We start from the raw sequence: 22,649 nt of genomic DNA, 5'->3' as shown, positions 1-22,649 counted from the left end.
GAAAATAAAATCTGAAGTCTGAAGGCAACCGGAAAAATTTGTTAGGGCCAGAAAAAAGAAGAGATTTAATTACAGGCAGGTCTCTTAGGGCATCCTCAAAGTAGAAAGCAGCCAGCTAATTTCTGTGACTATTACAAGAAAATACTTCACAGGTTACTCATACCACTTCAAGAACAACCTCTCAACAAAACTACTGAGAGACTTTGTGGCTCCCATGTACCCCACTTCCTTCTCTGGCTCAAAGCAGCCAAACCAGCTCCCAGGCCTGGCCCACCTCCTCTCTTTTTATACTTCTTGGTGGTGGTGTGGCATCAGAGATACAAGGCAAGGTCAGAGAGGAACCCACTCTGGGCACACCACTGACGAATGCCAAAAGAGCCACACCCTTAGCACACCCAGTTTCTCAGAACCAAATGTTTTTCAGTCTTCTCCTTCTCCTCCTCCTTCTTTTTGGTTTAATAGATTGGGTAGGCTAGGAAATGCTGAAGCTTTTTAAAAAATTGTTGCAAATTCAAAAAATCTTACAATAGCAATTACATATATGAACAAGTCTCTCGGGGCAAGAAGGTTACAGAGCTCTTTATCTTTGCTGGTTAACCTAAAAGAGCCTTCTACCAGTCATACTGTGGACAAAACCAAATACGAGGTGAGGTAGCTCGGGGGAAGCTTAACAGTGCTCAGCCATCAATCAAAATGCTGAATCCATTCCAAGTATATAATGGAGAGACCAATGTGACGGCCTTCTTTCTCTTTCTCTCCCAAAGGGAAGTATCGCTATGACTCATTCTTCCTCTACCAAGAATTTTCTTAATCCACCAAGTTAGTAAGCATTGAACTATATACAAAATCTTAAAATAAACTAGGCTAGGTCTAAAAGAAATCATGCTGAGAGCAAGCTGAATTTCATGCAGTGAACAAAAGGTGAATGGTAACATCTTTCCTCAATTTCATCCCTTCTGAATTTCCTGGGCTTCAGACCAGATTCTTGTATTTCTTCATTCTGAAAAGCTCTCCTTTTTCAACCTTACCAACTGCTGCATCTTCAAATCAAGATATATTTGTATACATTTATGAAGTGCCTATTAAAGTTAATGTACTGTCCTGGGAAAGAGGGAATACTGAACTGGAAGGGTAGGACAAGGGGAGAGAAAGGTACCATGGGAACAGGAGGAAAAGAATTTGAGAAAATTTATAGAACAGATTCTTGGTTTTTTCTCCCCACTTTATAAATGCTTCCCAAACTGGAATTTAAAACATCACAGGAATCAAAAATGGTACAAATAGGGCACAGAGACTATAATAATCAATTGTAGATTTAATGTTAAATGTAGGTACATACTTAATAGTTTCAATTTTCTTTTGATACACTGTTGTTCTCTCTCAATTTTCAAAAGTGGTGACCAGCAAAATTGGGTATACAGCAAAAGTAAATCTGAATCCCCCTCAGACCCTCCTGCCACCTCGCCACCAGAGTATAGCCCAAGCGGCACACTGAAAAGACCCCATCACTGGGATGTCTCTTCTCTTTCTCCACTCGCCCTTTTCTTCCATGGGTATGCAGAACCCTATCCTCTAGCAATGCTATCTATCAACAACTGTGCCACAATAAAGATTAAGAAGCAAATATTCTTAAACTGAAAATGGGTTTATATAGAAAAATATACTTCCAAATGAGGTAACTATCCTGGGAGAAATCAACAAAATGTGCCTAGATGAAGATATACATGATGGTTGTTACTAATACCTGCACCCCTGCTGATTAACAGCTAATAAGGCATCAAAATATTTTGTATGAAAGCTGCCCCAGCCTTCTATAGACTGTAAAAAGGTAAGGTTTTGGTAAAGCATGGGAGAAAGTGCTCTAAGGGATTACCATAACTACTTTAAACCACCAAAACAAACCCACATGATGTGGGAAACGTCAAAGAGAATATTTTTTATATGAAGAGTTCCCAAATCAATGTTTTAAAAAATACTAATGTACACAGGAGCGCCTGGGTGGCTCAGTCGTCGGGTGTCTGCCTTCGGCTCAGGTCATGATCCCGGGGTCCTAGGATCGAGCCCCGCATCAGGCTCCCTGCTCAGCAGGGAGTCTGCTTCTCCCTCTCCCACTCCCCCTGCTTGTGTTCCCTCTCTCACTTTGTCTCTCTCTGTCAAATAAATACAATCTTTAACAACAACAAAAAATACTCATGTACACACAGTATATAGTTACTACTGTTATTTTTGTTTGTGTTATTTGTAATTGCAAAATAATGCACAATCTCGACCAAAATGCCAAGCATTACAGTAGACAAATGTCTAAAATAAAAAGTTCTTTAAGTATCTTCCTATCCTGTCTCATGCTGCTAGTGTTTTAATCCTTCATGACCAGATTTTGTTTTGAACCATTGATCTTCAAATAAAATTCATTCTTTCTAAATAAAATTCTACTTGTCCCTCCTTTTTGGGGAGGGTGGGTCTAATTGATTATAATGGGCATAAGATAGTATGAAGTTTTAAAAAATTTAATGGGAAAGCCTTGAGTCTTAAATGAAAAGAAAATTCTCAATTTTAGCTAGACTATGTAACTCAAGCCCCTTTTCTCTGCTAGAATAAGAACAATCCTCTCTATCTTTAGACTGCCTGATGAATACTTCTGAGTCTTTTCTGAAGATACAACAAACTGTGACAAACTTAAGTACCCAAAATAATTCAATTATTACTCAAGGAGGAAAAACGACAATAAAAAATCCAGAAGGAATACCAGAATTCTTAGGGAGAAAACACCTAGCAATTAGCTCCTAGCACTGAACTGGTCGTTAAGAGCTCTGTGACTATGGGCAAGTCACTTCACTTCTCAGTTTGCTTGGGTAGATGAGGAATAACTAAATTATGGCCTCAGTTCTGACAATGGACTCATCCACGTGCACAGCAGACACTGCAAATCAAACAGCCTTTTCCTGGGGGAGCACAGACTCCGCCTCAGTCCTTAAGCAGCCGCTACCAACAGATGAGAAGTGGCAAAAGGATGAAGCCTGTTCACTTTATCCCTGGGCTCAAGGGCCTCCAGTTTCTTCTAGCTCTAACAGTCTATCATCTTAAGGAAACCCTATTTAACTCAACCTTGGAAAAAAATAGTAACTTGCCCTCATCACTGCCAAGATGAACAACCTATAATAGGAAGGAAATATATGAAAGCTGAATCATGCTAGATAAGCACAAAAACAATAAAGTAAAATATTTCAGGAAAGGGACTTGAAAAACCAGAACAGATAGATTAAACAACAAAAAAAGTAAATAATGAAGTCAAACATGGGCCAGTGTTGTGTAACAGAGAAAAAGAAGTTAAAGTGGAATGACCACATTAATCAATGCTTTCCTGAAAAGTCACCAAATAAAGCAAATTTCTATCATTTCCTATTTTCCTGAAATAAAATAGAAATGGTTTATGAAAATATGTATTCCCAACACATCATAAATTACAGGAATGAAGGCAAAAAAAAATTTAATCGCAAAATATAAATTTTATTAATACAGTAAAAATACTAAAGTAGCACATTCATTTCTGCCTTGTTCTTTACTTCATTTTCTCTTTTTAAATTTAAAAGTATCTAACTATTGTCTCTATTTTTATTAAATTTTAAAACCAAGACACTCAAGAGTAGGGCAGTACTGGAAGATATCACCAAAGACTTAAGAGTAAGCAAAATAGGTCAGGAAAATAGATTTGGAATTTAGGAAAGAGACCTTTGGGAAACATGCTTCATAAAGACTTCAGTTTCAGACGGTGATATTCTAAGGAATTTTAGAGAGGTCACCCAACCCCATTATTCACGTATATCCATTCCTCAAATGCGCTCCACTTTTCTCTCTTAGCACAAGAAACTGTAAGGGTTGGGGCGCCTGGGTGGCTCAGTCAGTTAAGCATCTGCCTTCAGTTCAGCTCATGATCCCAGGGTCCTGGAATTGAGCGAGCCCCGTGTATTGCAGGTTCCCTGCTGAGTGGGGAGTCTGCTTCTCCTTCTGCCCCTCCCCCTGCTTGTGCGCACTCTCTCTCTCTCTCTCTCAAATAAATAAAATCTTAAGGAAAAAAAAAGAAAGAAAAGAAAATGTAAGGGCTAACAAATGACTCCTAAGATCCTTCCAGATCTAAGAGTCTAAGATCACTCAACTTTTAAAAATAGGTGCCTTGGGAATAACTCTGGAAAGATTCACAAGAACCAAAGACAAACTGGAAAGCTAAAGACACAGGGAGAGTCACTCTCTCTATATATAACCAGTGGTCACTGGTCTCTTTTGAGTTATGTTTCATATGCATTTATTTTATTTTTAATTTAAAGAACTATCACTTGTTGCATTGTGATGCTGTATATGAAAAAACAGTAACAAACATTGTCTTTGACTTTTGAATTATGCATGCTACACCCAAGAATAGCAAAAGTACTTTGGTGGAAAAGCAAAACAACAAAAAGCATTAGCCATCAGAGTCCTAGTAAAAGAATTTCAGAATGTTAATTAAGAAATAAACCTAACCATCTATGCGACCAATAGTAAAACCATTTTAAGAGAGTTTTAACGGATGTTTTTTCCTTCTCCCTAAAGAAACATCAAGAGAAATAACCAACTTCTGCTCAGGCCTTCAAAGCCTTGTGTATCTGGACCCTGCCCCTTCCCAGGAACAGTTCCAAAACCTAGTGAAATTTCTGGAGCCTTATAAAGAAAGGAAGTAAAAACAATGCTTTACCAAGCCCTCCCTCCCAGGGACAAGCAAACGCCAAGCTCTTGTTTTCCCGCTCTAATGATCTTGCTTACAGTCACCTGACTATGCTTCCCTTAACAGGGCTTTTACATTTCATTCCTTTGCTTAGAATTTTTGATTTGTTAGGTGTTTGTATTTTAACAGTTTCTCAGGTAATTTTGATAAAACTCCACCTTCCTACTTTCGCTAAGAATTACTAGGAATCCTCTGCTCTAACCTGGCTGGCTTCCCCAGGGTCTCATAAATAAGTTCACTACACCCCTTTACCTCATTTGTTTCCCACAGTGGTGTGTACTTCTCTTCCAACAATCTTCCATACCCCCATTCTCAAATTTCACTTCTCTGTTCTATCCAAATTCTGTACACGCTTCAAACACTAGCTGAAGTCCATCCTCTCCAAAGGGAGGTCTTCCTAGCTCTTCCAACCCTACTTGGTCTCTTTTCTACTCTGAAGATCAACAATGCTCAGGGTGCACCCTACCATTTAGCCCCAATATTTGCCATTGATTCAGGTGTCTGGTGCCCTGACCGGTATGAATGCATGCTCCTCCAGACCATGCCTCACTCCTATATGGTGAAGATACTTCATACACCTTCAGAGAAACGGCGCACTTGTGACTTTTAGAGATACCGCCAGTTTTACTCTAATTTCAGGAGCCTAGGGACATATCAAGCTTTGCTATAGCCATTAAATTAATTTTCAGACTAACATGGAAAAGCAGTTATAATGTTTGAAAAGGCACATGTCTACAATATGCATAATGTGTCTTGATGTCTCAAAGGGGAGATGGGGACTGCAGAACCAAAGAGATTGCAGATCCTGGAGTTAGTATATAATTCTCTTCAGGTGGAGAATATTAAGAGAGAATGAGTTCCATCAGTCAACAGTCAGGCAAAAAGGAGCCATTCTTCAAGAAAATGGCACTACCCCCACCCCAGCCTTGACCCTAAGTCCCAAGTGTAGAGAACCTCATTCTTAACAAGTTACTATAATATTTAAAATGAGTAACTGAAGCAATAACCAACAGACGTGATACTTGTAAGTAACCACATGGCAGCCAGGAGCAACATCCACACATCCCACGTAAGTGATCTTGGGAACAAAAAGGGAAAAGGGCAAGTTGACTATCATCTTCTAGACCAAAGATAGCACTGAAGTGTTTTTGACAGGAAAAGTTATTCGGTATTATTGAATTGTACACCTAAAATGGATTAATCTTATGGTATGTAAATTATGCCTCAATAAAATTGTTTAAAACAGATTCGATGACTTGAGCTGGAGTATCTGCATGTGGTGAAGCATCCAACAGTCCAGGAAGGAGAGGGTATCACAGGTTTTCATTGGGGTTTTAAGACAGAAGGCAAAAAACCCTCTGTTATAAAAACTGAAATTTTTCATGATACTAAGATAGGAGAGTTCCCTATAAATAATAAAAACTACAAAAAGATAACCTCTGAAAAATACTTATACACATACTATAAAAACCAAACCACATAAAACTACTGAAATAATGAGGACCAGACGGCTAATGGGAACAGCTTCTGGGAATGGAGAAATGGGAGTGGGGAGGAAAAGAAAAACTAATATTTAAGACTGATGATAGCTTAAAAAAAAAAAAAAAAAGCAGAATTGATGAAAGAAGGGAAGTCTTAGAAATCATTGCTATTGGCCAAGAAGCTTGGTTACTGCCCTCAGGGTCATAAGGTTTGCCTTGGCACAGGTTCTTTTAAAAGGGGCTGATGGACAGTTTTCCTATAATAGCAGACAAGGGGAATCGAGACAGTCACACAGAAGTAAAGGCAATTTAATGCAGGGAAGAAGAGGAGGTTACTTAGAGGAACCAAGACAAAAGTTCAGGATAATATTTCTCAAATTAACTATTATAATACCAACTGAAAAAAAATATATATATATAAAGATTTTATTTATTCATTTGAGAGAGACAGAGACAGCATACAAGCAGGGGGAGAGGCAGAGGGAAGGGGAGAAGCAGGCTCCCCGCTGAGCCAGCCAGCTAGGAGCCCGATGTGGGGCTTGATCCCAGGACCTGGAGATCATGACCTGAGCCAAAGGCAAATGCTTAAGTGATAGAATAAGATGGTATCTTACATCTTAAAAACATTATTTCTTTAATTTACCGGAGTTTCTCAAATTAACAAGGAATCCAGATGCCATATTCTGATATAATGGGGGCAAAAAAAAAAAAAAAAGGAATCAACTTTTATCTGCATACCTATTATATGCCAGGTACTTTACCACATACATCTCCTCATATTAATTCTGCAAAATATTACTATCCCCATTTCATAAATGAAGAAACTGAGGCTCAGACAATAAAGTGCCTGCCCAAGGATATATAACTTCTTTCTCAACAGTGGATGTGAGATTTGAACCTGACCCCAAAATCCATGCTTTTCACTCTACATCACCCCGCCTCTATAAAATACTCACTTTCTACCATGGTTTTACTTTTATGTTACAACACACTACACATTAACAGAAAATTACTGAAGTGACAGCAACTGGCAACAAGAAGCCACAGCTGGGGCGCCTGGGTGGCTCAGTCGTTAAGTGTCTGCCTTCGGCTCAGGTCATGATCCCAGAGTCCTGGGATCGAGTCCCACATCAGGCTTCCCGCTCTGCGGGAAGCCTGCTTCTTCCTCTCCCACTCCCCCTGCTTGTGTTCCTGCTCTCGCTATGTCTCTCTCTGTTAAATAAATAAATAAAATCTTAAAAAAAAAAAAAAAAGAAGCCACAGCTGGAGGCAAAAGAGAAGGACAAACTATAAAATAACTAAAACACAAAAGTGTGGAACAATTTAATGCAATTGCCAACAGCCTATAAACGTCAACAACCTCAGAAGGCAAGTCAATTACACACAATGTATTCTAAACTTTATATCCTCCAAATCATCTTGGTTAAATTAAGTTGGAAGGATCCCATTTAAGATCAGTCATCAACAAATGGTGTTGGGAATATCGGCCAGCTACATGCAAAAAAATGACACTGGACTACTTTCTTTCACATACACAAAAATAAACTCAAAATGGGTTAAAGACCTAAATGTGAGACCTGAAACTATTAAAACCCTTGAAGAGAGCACAGGAAATAATTTCTTTGACATGGGCTGTAGCAACACTTTTCTCGACATGTCTCCAGAGACAAGGGAAACAAAAGCAAAAATAAACTATCGGGGCTACATCAAAATAAAAAGTTTCTGCACAGCAAAGGAAACAATCAACAAAACTGAAAGGCAACCTACTGAATAGAAGAAGGTACTTGCAAAAGATATATTCAATAAAGGGTTAGTACCCAAAATATATAAGGAACTAATACAACTCAACACCAAATTTAATAAATAATCCAATTTAAAAATGGGCAGAAGAACATGAATGGACATTTCTGCACAAAGAAGACATACATATGGCCGACACATGAAAAGATGCTCAACATCACTCATCATCAGGGAAATGCAAATTAAAACTACAATGAGCTGTCACCTCACACATGTCAGAATGGCCAAAATAAAAAAACACAAGAAACAGCAAGTGTTGGTGAGGATGTAGAGAAAAAAGAACCCTCCTGCACTGTTGGTGGGAACGCAAACTGGTGCAGCCACAGTGGAAAACACTATGGAGGTTCCTTAAAAAGTTAAAAATAGAACTACCCTACAACTCAGCAATTGCACTACTAGGTATTTACCCAAAGGATACAGAAATACTGATATGGAAGCAGTCCAAGTGTCCATCAACAGATGAATGGATAAAGAAGATGTGGTATACAATGGAGTATTATTAAGCCACAAAAAAGAATGAAATCTTGCCATTTGCAACGATTAAATCTCCCAGGTGGGGTTTGTATTCTAAGATGCTGGTGGTAACAGATGGTTACCAGAGGGGTTGTGGGTGGGGGAGATGGGTTGAAATGGATGATGGGAATTAAATAGTACACTTATCATGATGAAAAAGAAAAAGAAGAAGAAAGAAGATCAGGAAAAACTTGGGGTGCCTGGGTGGCTCAGTCGTTAAACATCTGCCTTTGGCTCAGGTCATGATCCCAGGGTCCTAGGATCGAGCCCCGCATTGGGCTCCAGCCCCGCATTGGGCTCTCTGCTCAGGGGGAGCCTGCTTCTCCCTCTCCCACTCCCCCTGCTTGTGTTCCCTCTTTCGCTGTGTCTCTCTGTCAAAATAAATAAATAAAATGTTTAAAAAAGAAAAAAGATCAGGAAAAACTTTATAATACATTTTTACAAAAAATGACATTTAAAATAGATTTTTAAAAGATTTCAATTTTCCCACAAAGATTTCAATTTGTAACCTTGGACAATATAGTGAACTATCTTTTGTCCCTCTGTTTTCTCATCTGTAAAACAAAAATAATAATAGTACCTATCTCATGGGGCTGATATACTAAGTCACTGAATTAGTACATGAATTACTACATATAAATCACTTAGAATAGTTGACACACAGCAAGTGTTCACTAAATGTTAGCTAATAAAGTCATTATTAATTATTCTCAAAGTTCATTTTTAAGGAATTCTTCACTAGTTCATATTAGGTAAATGAGATATTACTATGCTGTGATCCATATAATACAGTTAATTGCAGAGACTGGGTAAGAGAGATGAAGACTAAAAACGAATACATAAAAATGAGAGATGGATGTATACAAAGAAAATAGTAGAAGAGAGGTACCAAGTCACCACCTTGTCCACAGTTCTATCAAAATTTATCTCACCATATTATAATCAGTTGTGTAATATCTGTTTCCTCCATAGGCTGTGAGCACTTTGAAGATAGGCACTTACTTTTATATTATTTTAGATATTATTTTATATTATTGTTTATATTATACCATCATAGTGCCTGCAACATAATAGTGTATAATAGCCTGCAACTAAGTAAGTATATAATAAAATAAGGGGGGGATCAGTAAGCTTTGAGATCAATGATGGGAGTACCTGATTTAACCATAACCTAACTGGGCCAGGGGTCAGAGTCAATCCTATTATCACTTTTTATTCAATTGATTATCAACACTCTATTTCCCTTTTCTTTCTGAACTAGGAAATAAATTTCAAAAATGTTTAAAAAATAGTTAATTTAAAAAAGTAAAAAATAGTTAATTTATTCTAAAATTATAAATCATTCAAATGATAAAACAAATTTTAGTAATTTATGTTAAATATTATAAATATTGCTCTGATTAGTCTGTTATCTCCAAGGTTAATTCTAATGGTCAAAAGGTCAGAGAGTCATGGTAATAAACAGATACTAAATAAGAGACACACCTACTTTTTAGCTGTTAATCTGCTAGATGCAGTGCAGATACAAAAAAGTAAAGGCACAGTCATTTTCCTCTGCCCACAAGTACCAAAATAAGCATGTTTGGAGATGACCAACCCTAAGCCCCCTTGTCTGGGCCCAGCCTTACCCCAGGCCCTGTTCAGTACACAGCCTAAGCAACCATCAATGCCCCCTCCCTCACAGATACTTGGTACAAGGGATATCCCTACCCCAAGCAGGATAGATCAATTCTTCACCAGGAATATGGAAAGCTGGGAAACAAAACCTAAATTGAGAGATCACATGTCATCGGGTCTGGGGGCAGCATCACAGCAAGTTTAAGTCACATTTATGCTAAAGCTAAGGGGAAAGCAAAAGCCAAGAGAAAGCCAGTCCAAAAAGGAGACGATGAAGCAGGGCTGGGGCGAGGGTGAGGAAGAAAGGCACGTGCCTTGATTTAAGAGGACGCCAGAAAAACCTCAGTAATCAAGACAGGTAAATACTGTAATGCACAGTCTTAAAAATCCAAATTACTGTCCTACAATGGAGCAGAGGCACAAAAGGAAGCTGAAGAGAGTCCATGCAAGCTGCAGGCAGAGGGGGGAGTACAGGGGCTTTCCAAGTGCCTGCTCTGGGTCCGGCTGAGAACCCAGCTGTAAAGGAGCTCAGCTGTCTTAACAACAATCCACTACAATTCCCAGCCCTGCCACCATACCTTCTGGAAGGCTAGCTTAAGTGGGTCGTGTTCCCCGAGACCTAAGAACCTTGGCTAATACACTCTATTTGGGAAAATGAGACATGTACATAAAGCTATTTAAAAAAAAAAAAAATCAAAGCAAAATAAAATTAACTGATAAAAGAATGGGACTGGTAAATAGTGCTACAAAAGTTCAGTGATCACTGTGGGTGGTCAAGGGAGGACAGATTTAGCTCATAGAGAGGAGGAGAAGTATTATACTAAGCAAAGAGATCAAAGTACATGCTAGGGGTGGGGAAGAAATGGGAGTGGAGCCCGCAAAAGGAGAGGAAGAAAAGTAAAAGGGAAGGAGTGATATTCACGCACCCTGTATTCTGGCCAAAGTAGTACAGTTCCTTGCTTTTCTGCCTCCAACCCTCAGATCACACTGTTTCTTATCCCTTTTCCCCTTTTCTCATGTTCAAATCCTTTCACATCTTTCAGGGACAGTTCAAACAACATTTCTTTGAAGAGGCTTCCCTGGTATCCTACTCAAAAGGAATTAAGTCAGAACTAAGGTTTTGGCAGTGGGAAAAGACAAAAAGAAAAGAGGATATGGCAGTGGGAAAAGACAGAAAGAAAAGAGGGAAGGCTAAGGAGCTGAATGCAGTGACAAGCACTACTCTCTGGAGAGCAAACTATACCCAGGAGTTCACCTGGGATGCAGTACCATGTCTTAGGAGAGTAGAAAGATTGTTTGACTAGCCAAACTATGGAAAGAGCCCAGATATCCATCGACAGTTGAACAGATAAAGACACACACGCACACGCGCGCACACACACACACACAAACGGGGTATTACTCAGCCATCAAAAAAAAAGAGAGAAATCTTACCATTTGCAACAACATGGATGGAACTATGCTAAGCAAAATAAGTTAATCAGAGAAAGACAATTATCATATGATTTCACTCATATGTGGAGTTTAAGAAACAAAACAGGATCATAAGGGAAGGGAGGGGAAAAATAAAACAAAACAAAATCAGAGACAAACCATAAGAGATTCTTAACTATAGAGAACAAACTGAGGGCTGTTGGAGGGGAGGTGCAGGGGATAGGGTAACTGGGTGATGGGCATTAAGGAGGGCACTTGATGTTATGAGCACTGGGTGTTAAATGCAATTGATGAATCACTAAACTCTACCTCTGAAACTAATAATACACCATATGTTAATTGAATTAAAAAAAAGATTGACAAAGAGGAGTAATAATGGGGGCTCAAACAAAGTGGCAAGAGCAAAGGCAGGTGTAAAGGGTGTGCTGATGACTAACAAGGCCTTGCAGAAGTGAAAATGTGTTTGACTTTCAAATAATCACATATTTATTGATATCTGCCAATTTAATTAAGCATTCTGCCCCACCACCATCCCACTCCCACCTACTCCCATACTCTGACTAAGCAGGTATAACACTCCAGTGGCAATATTAAAGAGGAAACAAAGAAAGAGTTCGTTAAGAATACTAACTTGGGTTAATAATCACTCACAATGAACAAAAATAAATCTTGGGGTTATTTCAAATTTTGCCATACCTGCCCTAGGGTAAGGGCTGCCTGAATAGACACCAGACTTATAATGTATACATTTGAGGGGCCTCCTCTCTTTTCACTGTATACATATCAAAGAAATATTCCATAATGACTCTTCACTCAAAAGATACCACCACACCCAAGGAACCAAAATATTTTGTTGGTTATAGTTTTCCATATAGAAATCCCTTACCTTATAATAACAATAACCTCCTGCTCAAAGGGACTGCTATGCAATAGGCTCAGGAACTCCAAGACTCTTACCTACATGCCTATATGCATATTAAATAATATATAAATGTCAGACTGTTGCTTCTGGTTAAAACAACTAAAAGCTCTAGGAAGTTTCTTATCACACTCTCCTTCATTCCTGTCCTGAGCCCTCATTTTCTCCCAGCTTGCCATGTTTTCATCCATTTTTTCTCACCGACTTCAGGAACTGTATTCACTTGCATGTACTTGTAATGATATTAGTGCTTAGATATGCTCTGATAGGAAACTGTTTATTTGTAAAGGGTTATCTCTGTGTATCAGGTACCTTAGTTCGCAAGTTTGTCTTGGTGTGTTTGTGTTCTTTAGTGAGTAGGTGTAGGTGTTTGAGCATATGTACCTGAGGGAGTGTATATCTTTACAGGTCAAGAAGTGTGCACATCTGTGAAGGAAAGTTGCTTGTCTGTATTTCAATGATTCTCAAACTATTAAGAGTATAAGGCCAAAAGAAACCAGCCACAAAAGACTATATACTGTATGATTCCATTTTGCTGAAATGTCCAGCATAGGCAAACCCATAGAGACAGAAAGCAGATTAATGGCTGTCTGGGGCATGGGGGATGGGAGAGGCTGGGGAAAACCGGCAGCAACTGCTAATGGGTAAGGGGCTTCTTTTTTTGGCGTGATGAAAATGTTCTAAAATGGATTGTGATGATAGTTGCTCAACTCTCTGAATATACTAAAATTCACTTACTGGTACTCTTTCAGTGGGCGAATTGGATGGTGTGTGAATTTCAATAAAGCTGTTACATATTAAAGAGAGAAAATAAGGAGACCAGAGCAGTCCTGTATTTCCATAGAAAGGTAACCTGTCTTTGAAACTATTAACTTTCCTTCTTTACTTAAGCTTTGGATTCAAGATTCCCCACTAATAAGTCCCCTAACTGGTCTTTTCTCTGTTTCCAGCTTTGGCTTTACTAACAAGGATGACACACATGTGGGAGACAGTGTTTACTGACTATTGCTCCGTGACTGAACAGAAAAGAACAGGTACACCATAACCCACACAGTTTGGTGTGGGAAACAAAGGCAAAGGAAAAACTAAATTTCCTTACTGCTTGCAGCCCATCGACAAGTGCCTGAGACAGGCAGAGTGACATTCCTCTAGGAACTCAACTGCCTGGATGTTAATGCTTTGCTAGGGGCAAAAGGCATCTTAGCCCGACCCCCCAGAATCCTATGGGTCTATATTAGGGTATGAAAGTTCCTTTGGAAACTTCCTTTATCTCTAACCCCCAAGATATATGTTGGCAGTTATCCCCCAAGCATATAACCCACTGATATAAATCTGAAGGGTCTCATGACTAAGGTTTATTAAACAGTAATAAATGACTTTTCCCAACAACAGCTAGCCCCATCAAGGTCCTGGAAACCTTGCTTCCAAAATTCCTTAGAGACAGGCTATCCCTAACCCCCTCCCAACCTGAAAGTATATAATGGGCCACTCCTCACGACCCCAGTACAGCTCCTTCTGCCTACAAGTTCTGTCCCCGTGCTTTAATAAAACTACATTTTTGCACCAAAGATGTCTCAAGAATTCTTTCTTGGCCACTGGCTCCAAATCCCAACATCTTTCCTACCTCACAGTTGAGGTGACACCCTTTAAAAAATAATACTGTATCCTTTTAAAAAATAATAATAATAATACTGTAGGACGCCTGGGTGGCTCAGATGGTTAAGCGTCTGCCTTCGGCTCAGGTCGTGATCCCAGGGTCCTGGGATCGAGTCCCGCATCGGGCTCCCTGCTCCTTGGAAGCCTGCTTCTCCCTCTGCCTCTCTCTCTCTTTCTCTGTCTTTCATGAATGAATAAATAAAAATCTTTAAATTAAAAAAATAAATAAATAAAATAAAATAAATAAAAAATAATACTGTATTGTGTTATCAGTCAATAAAATCTGGGAGAAAAAATAACCAACACGCCTCCTTAGAAATTGTTCCAAGACAAATTCAGGAATTGTGTGGCACAAAGGACAGGACTGGACTGTAGTGTAGTAGAAAGCTGGAAACTAAAACACATGGATTATATATATATATAATATATATATATTATATATATACATATATATAATATATATATAATATATATCTATTTTCACCAAATCAATAAACAAGAAAATATTAAGCTCTCTACAGTTTGCTCTAAGAGAGTCCTAGGTGATCTCTCTGGGCTTGAATGTCCTATCTCCCCAGTATCAGCCTGGCTTATGGGCAGGATGCAACTGCTACTGAAACTGAGGTTGCCTCCATTACCTCAACCCACAGGAAAGCCATTCAAATTCAAATTTATTATTGGCATTCCCGCATCAGAAAATATAAGGTAACCAGCCCTGGATCAATCTCAGGGTAGCTGCAGTCTGGAAGAAGTGCATAAAAGTTTTTTGTATTTTCCTTTTGTTTTTAAAGATACAGGGCCCATGCTTAAGAAACTGAAAATAAAAGCACAATGAGAATAAAAAATAGCTCTATTGATTTTCAATTAAAATACCAAGTCCATCTAACAGAGAAAGGCAAAATTTTTTTAGCTACGTTGCTGGAACAACTAGATACCTGTATAGAGGGAAAATGAACCTAACTCCTATCTCCCATCTTAACAGAAAAATTAATTTGAGATGGATCACAGAGCTAAATGTAAAACCTAGAACAAGAATGCTTTGGGAAAGAAACGGAAAATATCTTTGCAACCCTGGCGATAGGCACAAAAAACACTAACCATAAGGTTAAAAACTGATAAAATGGACTTGATAAAAATTAAAAATTTCTGCTCACCACAACATCATCAAGAAAATAAACAGAAAAGCCACAGGCTGGGTAAAAAATATTGTGTATCTGAAAAGGACTTGTACTCACAAATATATAAAGAACTCCTACAAACAACAATGAAAAGATGAACCACCCAGTGAAAAAATAGGCAAAAACTTTATCAGATACTTTACAAAAGCCAATTACTACACAGGAAAGATTTCAACATCCTTAATTGTCAAAAAAATACAAATTAAGGAACACCCAGGTGGCTCAGTCGTTAAGCGTCTGCCTTCGGCTCAGGTCATGATCCCAGGGTCCTGGGATGGAGTGCCGCATCGGGCTCCTAGCTTGGTGGGGAGCCTGCTTCTCCCTCTCCCTCTGCTTGTGCTGGCACATGCTCTCTCTCTCTTTCTCTGACAAATAAAATCTTAGAAAAAAAAAATACAAATTAAAACCATAATGAGGTACCATTTTACAGCTTCTAATGTGGCTAAAATAAAAAAGACAACACTAAAATTCAGCAACATTAAAAATGTGAAGCAACTGGAACTCATATAAACCACTTTGGAGAACTGTGTGGCAGTTTTTTAATAAAGTTAAACATACATCTATCCTATGACTCAGTAATTCCACTCCTAGGTATTTATCAAGAAAAATGAAAACATCTACCCACAAGAGACTTGTAAAGGAAATGTTCATAGCAACTTTATTTCTAATAACCCAATCCTGGAAAAAACCCAAACATCCATCAAAAATAAAAGATAAAAACAGATAAAGAAATTAGGCTATATTCATTCAATGGAATACTATTCCTCAATAAAAATGTACCAACTGGGGCGCCTGGGTGGCTCAGTCTGTTAAGCATCTGACTTTGACTCAGGTCATGATCTCAGTCAGGGTCCTGGGATCGAGCCCCCCCCCAACCTCCCGCTGAGCCTTGAGCCCCCTGCCAAGCCCTGCGCTGAGTCTGCTTGTCTCTCTCCCTCTGCCCCTCCCCCTGCTTGTGCCCTCTCTCTCTCAAATAAAATCTTTTTTTTTTAAAAAAAGTACCAACCACTGATATAACACAGATCTCAAAGACATTATATTACATGAAAGAAGCCAGACATAAAAAAAGCATATACTACTGTATGACTCCATTTATGTAAAGTCCAAGACTAGGCAAAACAAATCTATGGTGTCAGAAATACGGAGCTGAAAGTGGTTGCCTCCAGTGGAGGAGAGTGGGTGAGGAAATGACTAGAAAGGGGCATGAGGGAACTTTTTACGGTGATAAAAATGTTTTTGATCTTATTTTGGTAGAAGTTACAGTGTATAAAGTTGTTAGAACTCCTTGAACTGTACATTTAACATGTGTTTCTTGAATATTAATTATACCTCAATAAAAATACAAAGTAGCACTTTGCTTCAAGATATGTTAATCAGGGGGTGCCTGGATGGCTCAGTCACTTAAGCGGTTGCCTTCGGCTCAGGTCCTGGGATCAAGCCCCGCATCAGGCTCTACTGCTTAGCCAGGAGCCTGCTACTCTCTCTCCCTCTCTCCATGCTGCTCTGCCTACTTGTGCTCTCTATCTCTGTCAAATAAATAAAATCTTAAAAAAAAAAAGGAAATTGCAAATTAAAAAAAAAAGATGTTAATCATTTTGTTTCAAATGAAATTCTAGAATATGACATAATAGACACCTACACTTTCATTATTTGCCACTGAATTATTCACATCTCTATTCCTTCATTACCGCAAATAACCTAATGGATTACATAGATATTAGAATATGTGTTCATGTTTAATTTTTCATAAATAGCAAATCTAGTTTGATTCTTCACAATTTCAATATGTACCTAATGGACTGTCAGAAGTCCAGTAGACTCTTCTGTTCTCTATAGCCTTTTCCTCTCAATATGATTTTATAGTTGTGATTTATAGTTGTGTGGATCTGCTATAAAAATGAGAATATGTGGGGATACCTGGCTGGCTCAATGGGTGGAGCATGACTCTTGATCTCAGGGTTGTAGGTTCAGGCCCCCCATTGGGTGTAGAGATTACTTAAAAGAATAACATATTTTAAAAAAAAATGAGAATAAGACATATAAATCAAATGTCTTCAAAGAAAGTCACTGACAGGAGAACAATAATGCTTTAGCCACTGAGACAGCCTAGAAAATAATGCCCTCCTCAACTATTTTAATTAAGACAGAGCCCATACATATTTAAATTTAAGAACAATTGAAAAGCAGGATGAACAGTTTGCCAGCTAACTGGATCTTTAAAAAATAACACAGCCTAAATAACAAGACTTATTACATTAGTAATATATATTAGTACATCAGACTGACATCTGAAAACCCATGGAGCCCTTTTCTTCTGTTTTACTAGGTCTTCTTTTTGTCTTTCTTTCCTTCATCTTTTCCTCTCCCTCTTTTGGTCTCTACCCCAGGTATGTTTTTATCCCCACAGCCTCTCACTCTCCCTATGATATTGCTAATTGATTTTCATATAGCCAGCTCACCCCAGGTTCCAAATAAATTAATTTACAAAATTGTACTATATTCTATGTAGATTTGTCACATACTCAAAACAGTATAGAGAATATAGCCTGGGGGGCCGGGGGTGGGGTGGGGAAGACAGTGATGACCGGTGAGTGGAAAAAAGGATGATTCTATTGTTTTGCACCTCCACAACTGTAAAAGCTCTCTCCTTCTGAATACCTACTGCAGGCTTTTATTCCCTACACATGGCTCTTACAGTAGTGCTCTGAACTATAAACAAGCACACTTGCCTAATATAAGAGGGAGTAAGCTCCCAGACAAAAACCATGTTTTATACATCTGTATTCACCATGAGCCTAAGATAGTGCCCTGTACAGGATGGGGCAAAACACATACGTGTTGAATTAGTGAATTACTGAATTAATGGGAATGAAAACAGTTGAAGGTGGAAGAAGATGAGAGAAAAAAGCTGAGAGGACAAACCAAAGAGAAAGGAGAAAGGAAGGAGAGAGGAGACAAAAAGGAGAAAGAACAGAAAAAACTTGTGAAGGCAATTATTTTTGTTGGAATGAAGAGGACTGTTTTTAAAAATTAAGAGTTGGGAAAAGTCATTGCTATGTATCTAATATCACAGCAATCAGCACCGGTTATTATAAACACCTTCAAACATCTCTCATCCCTTGATATTTAAAATGTGAAAGACTACAGCATTCCTTATGTGACATGCAGATTCTAAGGACCTTCTTCAACATTTATGCACGTTGAAGTCTGAGAAGCACCACCCTACACCCTTCAAGTCCTTTCTATTGTACTGACCCTGTGTTTTATTTAAATAGGCCAGTAGCTGAGACTTGAAAAATCTGATTAGAATGAAACTGATCATTGTAATGGGATGTGACCTGCACGTATTTAACTTTATATACATATTTACCTTTAGGTGAAGTTATTAACTGCAGAATAATTTGGCCTGGAGGACAGACCACAAAACTTTAGAATTAGTCACAAAAATATGATTAAAAGAGGGGCGCCTGGGTGGCTCAGTCGTTAAGCGTCTGCCTTCGGCTCAGGTCGCGGTCCCAGGGTCCTGGGGTCGAGCCCCGCATCAGGCTCCCTGCTCAGCGGGAAGCCTGCTTCTCCCTCTCCTACTCCCCCTGCTTGTGTGCCCTCTCTCGCTGTGCCTCTCTCTCTGTAAAAATAAATAAATAAAATCTTTAAAAAATATATATATGATTAAAAGAAATTAAGCACTGGGACAGTAACATCCTCAGGAAATCACTTTTGTTCCTTCAGGCCTACCACATGTCTCAGAATGACAAATGTGGCCAATGTTTCTTGAATGAATAACATAGTGAATTTTAAAAATCAGAGATATTTAGGGCTAGAATAATCTTGGGGTCATCTGGTCTAATAACCTCATTTTATTTGTTTTAAATTGTTTAAAAAAGACTTAAGAAAGGGAAAGCATAAGCAGAGGGAGGGGCAGAGGGAGACGCAGACTCCCTGCTGAGCAGGGAGCCCGAATGGGGGCTCATCCCAGGACCCAGGGACCATGACCTTAGCCGAAGGTAGACACTTAACTGACTGAGCCACCCAGGTGTCACTAATAACAAACTCTGGGCACCTGGCTGGCTGGGCAGAGCATGAGATTCTTGATCTCTGGGTTGTGAATTCGAGCCCCAGGTGAGGTGCAGAGATTACTTAAAAAAAATAGAGATGAGCAAACTAGAAATCCTCACCAGATGGAAAGTAAGCAAGCTTACAGAGTTAGAATATACTGGGTCTTACATTTTAATTCTCTTTTTGTTTCTTCCTAGAAATGAGTTAGAAAGGGGATTTTAAATATAATGACTTTGGAACTCTTAAAGAAGCAGTAGGGTAAAAGATGCCAAGGACTAGAAGGAAGAGACTAGCAAAACTGAGGCTGGACTAAACTATTTTTCTAAGCCTAATATACTGTTTTGACAGGCCAATTAATCAACCTAATGTGCCAAAAAATTAATCTGAAGGATTCTCAGAAAAAGAAAAATGAGCTGCATGAAAATGTTACAAACCAAGGGAGACCGCACATAACTAACTTATATCTCCACAGGCTTATTTCCTGTTCAAGTATGACCTGGAATAAGTTTTACTGCAGTGTTCATTACCAGATGACTTTTGGTTTTAAGAGAAGCCAAGGGCAAGTTGGAAATGCGATTCTTAACTAAACATTAAAAAAAGAGAAAAAAAAGGTGCTGTTTCCCATTTGTTTGTAATCAGATTGCAGGCTTGCAGAGGAAACACACCAACTTCATAAGCAAAAATACAACGACCCAGTCACGTCCTCAAAGCAAATCAACACACAAACTTCACAGCTGAATCCAGCTGTGCTGCACAGGAGCCAGGAATTTATTTTAAGGCAGAGGATATAGATCAAAAACGGCAAATCCAAGACAAGCCAGATTTTAATCCCCCTCTCCCCGCCCGCAAAAGGGTGTGACCTAAGGTTCCCCCCCACCGCCCCCCTTTTCCTCTCTTTCTAACTTCCAACTAGCAGAAGCCTTTGAAGGAGTCTTGGGGAGAAAACCTTCTTACGGGGATCGTCTCCCAGCTGCGCCTCGGTGGAGGGGAAGGGGCGGATAGGCAGGCGAGCTCGTACAGCTTCGGCAGGCGTGGGCTCCGGCGGGAGGGGAAGGGGCCGGTCCCGAACCCGGGGAGGCCGGGCCCCCGAGTGATTCATCAGCAGCCGAGGGTTCGCGCGCCTCCACCGCGGGCAACGCCCAGCGCGCCCCACGACCCCCACCCGGGCCCGTCCGCCCCCTCCCCCAAGCAGTCCCCAACGTCTCCCCGCTCCCCGAGAGACACCGGTAGGTTAGGAGCCCGGGGCCGGCGGCTGAAGGCAGCAACCTCTCCCTCCTCAGCCACCATGGCCGGTGCGCCTCCCAGCCTGCGCCCGCAGACGGACTTCCTGGAAAGCACCGGGCTGGGCTTACCTGACTGGCACCCGCTGGGGCCGCCGACCTTCTTCACAGACCGGAGGGAACGGCCTGTCCCTCGGTTCCCAGCACCCGCCCGTCCGCCTGCGTCTGCCTGCTTGGGAGTTGCCCGATCCACTCGCCCGCGGCTGCCCCAACCCGACCGCTCTGTCGGTGCGGCTGGTTCCCCCTCCGCCACGGACGCGCGTGCGCACTCCCGGGTCGCGGGGCATCCTGGGAGTTGTAGTTCCAGCGAGGAGGGCGACACTCAGCGCTGACCCTGGTCTTTGCAATCTGCAGGATGTTGGAAGCTGCTGAGGATAGTAAGCCTTACTCCAGCCGGGGACAACAATCTTTACTAGTGGAAATATCTACCCTCGACCCTTTGGGAGCTATAAACAGCAACTCGAGGCTCTTTGGTATAGATTTCCTCTTTACTTTGACTTTTACTAAAGAGGCACACAAGGCAGGGCTTGTACTGTACCCTTGTTTGCGAATGCAAGGACGTGACATCGAGGCTTTAAACTCGTCATGAAAAACTGATAGAAAAGTAAAAAAGGCGAAGGCACAAAAGGGGCATAAATCAGGCAGATGTCATCTCAAGGGCGTAATGACCCTAGTGATTTCCTTGGGCATGCAACCAGGGATGATGTCGCAGCGATAGCCCCTATATTCCCAGACAGTTTTGGCCCCAACCCATCTTCCCATTCCAGCCTCAAGCTCTACCCCAAGGGTTGAAGCTGGGTTAATATGAGTGGGAGAAAAAAACAGAAGTGCTGCTCAAAGGACGGGCCTGGGACAGATGGGTAGCCTGGAGGGGAAGACGAGGAGAGTGGGAATACCTCAGAAGGCAGTTCCACGGTGGCCTATGAAATGGCTGCCTTTTGTGCGGGGCTCTGGGGAGAGGGAACAGCAATGGTCTTCCATTCATTCCTTTAGTCACTCATTGGTAATTTTTTTGGCCTGCTCTTCATGACTAAACCATTCCCAGGAGTCATGCTCAGCTTTGATACACCTTCTTTGAAGAATGCAGCCAGGAAGAGAACAAAGTGCCTGCTTGTGGTACATTCCAGATACTCCTGGTGTGGAAACCGACTAATGGTTAAACCTGTCCTGTCATTTAGTCTTCCTTTCAGAGCAGGAAGCACCCTAAGTAAAGTAAATACCCTGGAATTTCATGCAACTAGTACCATTAATCCCTGAAATGAAAATCACTGATGATTTGGAGTTTTTAAGGAAAAAACCCTCCTGGGTTGCAAGTACTCTTAGAAGACTGTCAGCATTAAATCTTGTAGCCACTGCATCTTATTTTCTATAGCATTTTAGTGTTTATCAATTTCTCCAATAGTCTTGGATATAGCAGCTTTCTGAGAGCAACTTCCTATAGAATTCAGGTTCAACTAATATTGAGTACTTAATCCACACCACACACTGTAGCAGCACTTCATTTATAATATTTCATCCAATCCTCAAAATAACCCTACAGAGAATATGTTTGTATCTTCCATTTCTACAGATGAGAAAACTAAGACCCAGAAAAGTTAAGTAATTTGCACAAGGTCACACAACCATAATTGGAGAGCCAGAAATAAAGCATGGGTATCCCGATTCAAATTCTAGCATGCTTTCCACTGATGATCAGACGGATGTGTCTCCTAAATCTCATCAAATTCTTGAAAGTAAGATAATCTGTGACCGCGTCCACTGTACATGAAAAGAACTGTCTCACACAGTCCAGGGACATTGTACTCTGATTCGATGAGAGATTCATTTGATCTGGATTCATTTGATAGTTCTATATTTCATTCTAAATTAATATACAGGTATTTTGGCTTACCAGCAAGTGTCTTACAAATTCCTGTGACACCTCTGGGGCATCACTCCTGGGAAAACTGACAAAATGGA

At 40.1% G+C, this 22,649-nt stretch overlaps 1 protein-coding gene across 1 annotated transcript in view; it reads right to left on the bottom strand.

The window, feature by feature from the left end:
- The window catches only part of LOC118003565 (tropomodulin-3-like), a 68,999-nt gene extending 48,053 nt beyond the window's left edge, over window positions 1-20,946 (bottom strand). Inside the window, exon 1 of the mRNA XM_034994613.1 lies at window positions 20,763-20,946. The gene's annotated coding sequence lies outside the window, so the exon portion shown is untranslated. The remainder of the gene's footprint in view (window positions 1-20,762) is intronic.
- Window positions 20,947-22,649: the final 1,703 nt, after the last annotated feature.

Source organism: Mirounga leonina, unplaced genomic scaffold, assembly GCF_011800145.1.
Source record: "Mirounga leonina isolate KUSES-001 unplaced genomic scaffold, KU_Mleo_1.0 Mir_91, whole genome shotgun sequence".
Classification (NCBI taxonomy): Eukaryota; Metazoa; Chordata; class Mammalia; order Carnivora; family Phocidae; genus Mirounga; species Mirounga leonina.
The sequence above is the reverse complement of the archived record's forward strand: the minus strand, read 5'-3'. Positions and strand labels throughout refer to the sequence as shown.